Genomic DNA, 8,209 nt, shown 5'->3' with positions numbered 1-8,209 from the left:
GAGGGGGTGAAGGAACTTTAGCCTGGTGTCCCATTTGCCTGACGCAGGTGATGGCTCTGTTTTGTAGTTATGTTCTGAGTGCACAGCCCCTTATATTCAGCCATGGAGACTAAGTATGTGCAAGGTATTCCAGACATTGTCTTCAAGAGCCTGTAGGCAGAGGCTATGGTTTGGCAGCCACATAGTTATGTAGTTGCCTATGATGATGATTGATGTATTTGTATGATAGAAATTAAGGAGTCTCAGCCAAAGGCTCCATTGTGCGAGGCACTGTACAAACCTTTAATTAGAGACAATCCCATCATGAGCACAGTGTAATTAGGGAAGACTAACAAAGTGAGTGAGTTTTATTATCCCCATTTTACGGGACAATGAGGAACAGAGAGATTTGACCTGCCTAAGGTCACATTGGAAGTTTGTTGGAGAGGCAGGAATTAAGCCAGATGCCTCAGTCTCAGTCCAGCACCTTAACCACAAGACCATCCTTCTGTGTTTGTGGGAAGTGTTTTCTACCTCAGGTTATGTGTAGTGCTGAGCATCTTCAAAGCTATGCCAGGATACAGAGATTCAGCCACCGCTACACTCTACTGCAGAATGCAACAAAATCAGAATTTGGTAACTGTTGCCATCTGCAAACCGATCACCCTCACTTTCACCTTACCCTGCAAGGCCATAAATCCCTCCTACTAGATGGGAGAATGTTGAGGAAATTTAGCAAGGAGAACCACACAAAATTCCCAATGGAGCGGTCCCTTCTCACAACCCCTCCTTCAAGATTTTTCCACAGGAGGCCAACATCTGGCTTTGTCATTGAGTGATTGTTTATTGTACTGTGTATTCTTGCTCTGGTACTTAGCATAGCATCATCATTTTAGGTAACATCCCCTTGAACTTGGAGTTTAATTAAAAAGTCTGTAGTTTTATAAAACTACTTAGTGCCCAAGACATTAGATTGCCTGTATATATTATTTCCCCTTTATAAGTAAACAATAAATATTTGCACATGTTTACAAAGAAACAATAGTTTTCACATAGCTCCATATTTTTTAGACTGAACAGTGTAAGCATTAATTTTGTTAACTCCAGTAATTCATTAGGCTGCTGTCCATCTATTTGTGAAAGACTTGTAGAATTCCAGAAGTGAATTCATAAGAGTGATGATCAGTTTATTCAGCTAATTTTATAATGTCTAAAATGTGGCTGCTATACAAATGTTTGCACTGGAAGTAAGCTGTCATTCGTGCAGGAAGCCCAAAGACTATAGTAGCTGTAATACAAATAACAAAAGAGGTTTTAATATATCTTGCCTGCAAAAGTCTGTCATATTTAAGACTTTGCACCTGCCCTGTGATGTTGGTGGCTGAAGCAGTCTGTAGATAGTAGCAGTTTCAGTTTTGCAAGGCTTTATCAGTTGCTAACAGACAGCTCTTCAAGAGGAAGGAAGTACAAGACCTGAGGACAAAAAACAAACAACCCCCCACCATTACCACCAAGTTTCCAGGAACACTTGTTGATTTTCTTGCCAGGCAGGGCAAGTCTGTCTTTTAGACCAGATGTCAGTCGTCAGATTAGCAGTTAGGCCAGACACTAAACATTTTTAATTGGTAGATTTTAAAACACAAGACCAAGAGATTGTTCTTTTAATGTGAACTGTACATGTTAAGTTACAGTAGCTGCTTCAAATTAGGGATGTGGCTTTAAATACAAAAGTACTTCCTCTAGCGTCTCTCTCTCTTTTTTTTTTAAATAGCTGGAAGTAATTTTTGGTTCTTTAAAAAATATATATGCAAACCATAGCCTGTTGCCATGGTTACTACTGTATGCTAATGTGAATAGCTTATTTCACGTTCTTAAACGTACAGGGTTGGGGAAGCATAATTATTCTGGTCTTTCACCATTTCCCCTTTAGCTAGGCCACCATCCTTCTACTGCGAAGAAAGAATGTTGTAATTAGCCCAGAGTGCACAGCAGAACAGAGCTCTTCGAGGTAATGGTGGCTGTGTCACTGTATTATTTAAGCAGCTTTAAGACCTAACCTACACTTGAGGCAAAACAGGTAAGAACTGAGCTCTCCCATGTTTGTTTGATTGTGTAAGTTGGCATTAGAATTATGGAAAACTGTCTACTAAGCTTCAGTAAGTAATTCTGGACTCTCTGTATTGAATGGAACGTTGTCATTTTGCATTTTGGTGATTTATCTTAAATGAGTGAAGATTTTAATAATAATTTATTATAGACAAGAATCTGGCACTATCTGTTTGGAAAGGAAACTTTTTTTGATGTGAAAACTATAACTAAAAATTATATTCATTTTTATATCAGTACTGAAAAATTTTACTTGTGGATAATCTGTTTAAATTATACTTTCCAAACACTATTTGCAAATGAAGTCCTGCTCTTGCCATTGAATTCCTCTGGGCAGACCCGGACACCCATGAAGAGTCCATTTGGGGTTCTGGACAGGCATAGGGGCCACCTGCATGATCTGATTGAAGGATCTTGGCTTAAAATAAATAAGCAAGAAACCATTTTGGTGGCTTTTTCACTGAGCATTATTTTTGTCTCCCTTGTCTTTTACTTCTCTGGAAGTCTCCAAGCAAATGTTCTGATGTGTTTAAACCGATGTGCTAACTGTTTCACAATAGTTTCCACTTTTACTACTTAGTAGTAGTATTTGGAGTATAGTTTTATATTTAGGATGAGAACATAGCTGCCTTGAGGTATTATAATAAGGTTATTTTATTCCTCCTTTTCATAATGGGGCTACATCCTGTTGACCCCAATAATGAAGTGGCAGGAATAGGGTAAGCAGGAGTTGGTATGAGATTTAGATACTGTTCCAAGTACATTTGTAAAATCTAATATAAATTAAAAAGACATTAATCCCTTGGCACCTAAGTTCCTGATTTTCTGGTATGAAATATTTCACTGCCAATGAATGTCCCACCAATGTTTGGTGATTAAATACTGCGTTGGAATGAAGCCAGAGTCCACCTGGTCTGAACTCTTGCACTTCTCATGATGGGAATGCAAACTAAATAGAAGTGGACCCCCCGTTTCTGACAGCTGAATTCCAGCACTAATTAAAGAGTAATAAAGAAACCACCTTCACAGAGAACCCCAGGGACAGTTTACAGCATAATTATGCACTATAATATTGATAGGGTGCACTTTGCTCATTTATAATTGTAGACTAGTGGACATTTGTCTAAATATGTTACTACTTTAAAAAATTAATTACTCTTGCCGCCAGTTACTTGCAGAGGCAGTTTGTCATTAGATATCTAAGAACCTGCTTTGTGGGTGATGGTCAGACATCACTGAAAATCAGGTCTTAATTGTCAGAGTTAACTCTTAAAGCTGAATATGTTTGTAAAAGAGATTAATCAGTGTAGACACCTGAGCACACGAGTCATGTAAGAGAAACACGGGCAATGAAGTATTTAAACGGTAAACTCTTTGGAGTAAGAACCCTGTCTGCCTCTTTCTAAAGCTCCTAGTATTCATGTGTTCCTATACCAGTTCGTAATAAAAGTGTGCAGGACTATACTGAAGTAGACTCAGAGATAGGAGTGGAAGAAGGACACAAAGGAGGTGTTCAGAGTAGCAGCCGTGTTAGTCTGTATTCGCAAAAAGAAAAGGAGTACCCGTGGCACCTTAGAGACTAACAAATTTATTTTAGCATAAGCTTTCGTGAGCTACAGCTCACTTGGCATTATAGGGCAGTGAGCAAAAAGACACATGAGTAGAGAGGTAAGCTGGAGCAGAATATTTGCCAACTTTGGAGATGTTGGTAATAAGATAAATAGCCGGGTTTACCCATCTTAGTTACATCTAACAACTAGATCTTTCTGGATTTATATTAATATGTAGATGAAATAACAAATGAGAGTCAAATGTTCTACCCAGATTTCATATTGTAGAAATGGGAGCAATTAGTTTACTTCAAAATAAAGCATCCAAAAGGTGAGAAAACTGCCTTAGTTTCTAGACAAAAGGTAATTATGGTATAAAACAAATAAAAAATAATGCACAGATCTAAATTAAACTTCTTCAAGACACAGGTATAAACTGGTGTTGTAACTTAGTTGGAAAATAAACAGTCAGAAAGCATGTAGTCAGCAAGGTTTTTTCCTCAAGTGATTACATATCATCTTTTATAATAAGAACGTCAAACAGAAAAGAACAGAAAACTCCCCAACTAAGCTTTCTAGGACCCTTGGTGTAGTGCCTGACCTTCCTGAAAGCACTCTGCTTCCAAGCAGCTGCTCTGATAGACGTTCATCAGAGCACCTGTGAAAGGGAATTAAACTGAGGTTAACCCCTTGTTCACCAAGGATGTGGGTATGCCCCTGCAATCTGTCACAAGGAGTAAACTAGAACACATCAAAAATCTAAAGGAAAGAAGCAAAGATGAATTATCAGTATTAGTGATAGGACCTTTAAAAGAAGGTAAACTCTTAAGAGAGCAGAAGGAGATAGGATTGGTTGAACAGATCGTGTTATTGGTCTGCGAGAATCAATACAGCAGAATTCCTGATCAAAATTGAAGAGACTGAGCTAACAAGGAATATATGGGAAAATAAGGAGACAACTTAATGAGTACTGCTGAGAAAAAAAAACAGTACCATCAAGTCCTGCTAATTTAATCAGAGAAAGTAGCAAACCTCTTTGGCTTGTGCAAAGAAACTGAATGGAAGTACCAGGAGGAAGTTGTTTTACGCAATGATTTAAAAATTTCAAAAAGTCACCAAGGATTAAGATATGCAAATAAATCAAAAATGTATTAAACAACTGCTGAGTTACCGCGAGAGTTACCACTTTTCCATTTATAAGGTTGTATGAAAATATGCTCAGGTCAGTTGGATCTGAGTTATAACCAGAACTGGTCAGAATGAGGAAAGGAAACACTGATGTTCAAAGGAAAAGGCAAGGTTGAGACGGGCAACTCCTAGGTGACCTACAAGTCAGAGGAGCCAGCTTCTCCAGCTCATTTGGTGGAAAACTTTTCTAAAGATGAAGAAAGTCATCAACAGCAATAGAAAGGGGTAAATCAAAATGAGATTGCTGTGGACTTTCAAAGTTTGAGACCTAATGAGCTGACTATGCCCTATGGGTACTTTTTTCTAATCTCTATTTTTCTTATGACTTATCCATGGATAGTCCATGGGAGACACCTCTGGATTCACTTCCTTTTTCCTCAAGCAAAACAATAGCAATATTAATACCTGTAGTTAAGACCAAAAAATTGGTCACAGGAGCTGCAGTCTGAAGAAAAGGGACAGAGATGAAAATAAATGTATGGCCTGAAAATGGGAGATTGTTCTGTGAAAGGAATTCATCAGGGCACCATTACATGATCAACAAGTGGTAACGGCATCCAGCTAAGTGTGTTGCTGTGGTAACCAATCACTTCAAGTCAACAGAATCTAATATGGGGCTAAAATTCAGAATAGTAGGAATAGAAGAATGATAAAAATGCAGAATAGAAATCATCAAATATCATACGATACAGGTGACAAAGTCATTCAGAAAGCTACTCATCAAATTCTTCCAAATAAAAGGAGGATAGGATGGTTGGTACAATAAAAGGCACTGAAAGGCCCTCAAAAATACAGTGAAAAATGTGGAAACGTACCCACTACATGTTATAATAGCTGAATTAGTCTAAAATAATGACCTGAACCTTCAGCCAGAAGTAAGGACCAGGCCAACCTTACCTAAAATGATATTACGGACTGTTAATGACTTAAACCAGCAAAACTAGGAACATCTGCATTAAAGTAGCCGCTTTGTGCGGGGTTTCTGCCTAAAATAGATATTGCTGCAGTCTTAGAATATTATAGGTTCTGATGTGAGATTTAGTCATTTTTGAGGTTTGTAATTTACATGCATCATTGACAGTTTCTTTAGTTCTATTTTCCTTTATTTTAAAGAAACAAAGTTTAAGAAATCAAATTTTCTTCCTTTTCCAAGATGTTGGCATAACCATACATAATAAGTTTACTTATAAAGCATCTCCTCTCCCTCACTCATGCACTCGGATTGCTACAAAGACTGTTCTAATACAATAATGCACTATACATATGTCTTCGAGTGTATACACACTTATTCTTTTACATATATTTGATAAATGACTAGATAACCTTCTCCAAAAATGGAAATTAATAGACAAATTAAATAGTATTAAGTAATTTTAAAACAATAATCATATAATTAAAGCCTTTACATTTTAAATATGCAAGGCATTATAAAATATACAAATTATGGTCCTTCATAAAGCACTTAACACACTTTATGTGCATGTACTTAAGTGCTTTGCTGAATCAGTGATTACATTATGCATTTAAACCATTATGGGATATTTTTGTTCTGTTTTTACAAAAAACTACCCCCTGAAAATCCACTAAAAATCCCCACTACGTAGGGCCTGACTCTGCTCATTGACAGTTTTGCCATAGACTTCATTAGAAGCAAGATCAGGCCTAAAGTGGACCTTAATATGGCCCTGCTGATTTTTAAATCCCTGAATAGTAAGGAACCTACCAATATTAAAGACCTCTGCACTCTGACTCCACCTTTTGTCTTTGACTAATTGGCCTATCATTTAGTTGAGTGACAAAGACTGTAGAAATACAGAAAATGTTACTGGGAATGGAGTAGGATGCATGTCCTAAAAAAGCAGTGCAGATCAAGGAAAAGGGTAAAACTGCATAAGATTCCTACCTATGTGTTTGAGTCTTAAATACCATTGTGATGGGCAGAATAAATGGATAGCTAGATGGGTAGAGTGTGAATCACCTGAATAACTTCAGCTGCTTTCCCTCTTTCAAAAAATAAGTAAATGCCAAAAAATCTGGAGTGGAAATTTTGACATGAAGTAGCTTTAAGTTATGTCATGTATCAATAGTTAATTGTGGGTGGTGCCAGTAGAATTCTTGGGTTTGTATTTATCACACCATCCCTCTGCCCATCAATAAATACTTATTTACATATCCATACAGTCCAGTTTTCAGAGTTAAACACCCAATTCCATATGTGGACATTCAAACTGACAATGAAGTTTCCATATGTCTTTGAATACATGCTTCAGAATGAGCCACCATGATCCAATTACACATAAATAATGTAGGGGAGAGGATCAGAAATCATGCCTTCTTTTGAAGAATCATGATGAACTTATGCAATGGCCCCTATATACTATGATGGTGGGTAACTTAAAAATGCATGCAATAATAAATATAGCTTCCCAAGGCCTGATCTACACCTAAAACTTAGCTTGACTTGGTTACAGTACTCGGGTGTGAATTGGGTGAGAGACGTAGTTAAGCTGATGTAAACCCTGGTACAGACACAGATAGACAATGGAATAATGCTACGAAGCTACTGCCTCTTGAGGGGGTAGATTTACTACAGCAATGGGGAAAAAAACCTTCCGTTGCTATAGCATGTCTATAATACAGCACTACAGTAGCATAGTGTAGACATACTTTGTGTTGATGTGAGCATCCAAGTGTGGAGATGGGTGTCCTAAAATAGACATTCATATTTGAAAATTGACTCCACGGTCAGTCAATCACACATTTTTATATTGCATATACAATACTGTATGTGTGATACTGCACAAGCCACTTACACTAAACTCTCTGGGTGAAATGCTACCCCCATTGAAGTCAAAACTCCAATGGACTTCAAGGGTTGCACCTTTATTGTGTGTTGGTAAAATATGACGGTACACAGCCTTGTGAATTAGAATGCTGTCATTGTATTTTAAACCACTTGGGGCTAGATGGTGTCTGACTTAGTGCAAGTACATAAAGTTTGGAAAGGTTGAAAAGGAGACTGATGCCATGGTGAGGTTTAAGTTAAATTGTTTGACCCCATAGCCCAGATTCCAGTTTGGATACTTTAGGTGTTAGAGTAATCCTTGGGGTATTTAGTCAATAGTTGTGGCAGGGCTTATCTGCTTCTTCCATGGTTAGTGATGAAAAGTGAAGTTGTAGCTTTTTTGGTAATAAATTGATTCTCTGGTGGCATAGGCAAACTAATTCTGCAATAACTAAGACCCTGATCTATTCAGGCAAATCCTTTTGCAAATGTGGAGATCTGATTAAAACAACTGGGCTCTGCATAGGAGCAGGGACCAGCCACATAGATTGCTGTGTCATGGCCTTGCTCTCTTTGCTAGCAATGGTCAAATGGCAATATT

At 37.7% G+C, this 8,209-nt stretch overlaps 1 protein-coding gene across 17 annotated transcripts in view; it reads left to right on the top strand.

The window, feature by feature from the left end:
* Positions 1–1,327: 1,327 nt before the first annotated feature.
* The window catches only part of MBNL1 (muscleblind like splicing regulator 1), a 185,729-nt gene continuing 178,847 nt past the window's right edge, over positions 1,328–8,209 (top strand). For 5 of the 17 annotated variants that reach the window (XM_043492010.1, XM_043492003.1, XM_038415261.2 and 2 more), the window contains exon 1: positions 1,440–2,056. The gene's annotated coding sequence lies outside the window, so the exon portion shown is untranslated. Of the gene's footprint in view, positions 2,057–8,209 lie in introns of all 17 variants that reach the window. The other 12 variants (XM_043492006.1, XM_043492002.1, XM_043492026.1 and 9 more) reach the window with 10 other exon arrangements.

This window comes from Dermochelys coriacea, chromosome 9, assembly GCF_009764565.3.
Source record: "Dermochelys coriacea isolate rDerCor1 chromosome 9, rDerCor1.pri.v4, whole genome shotgun sequence".
Classification (NCBI taxonomy): Eukaryota; Metazoa; Chordata; order Testudines; family Dermochelyidae; genus Dermochelys; species Dermochelys coriacea.
Note: the sequence above shows the minus strand (reverse complement) of the source record. Positions and strands in the feature narration are given on the sequence as shown.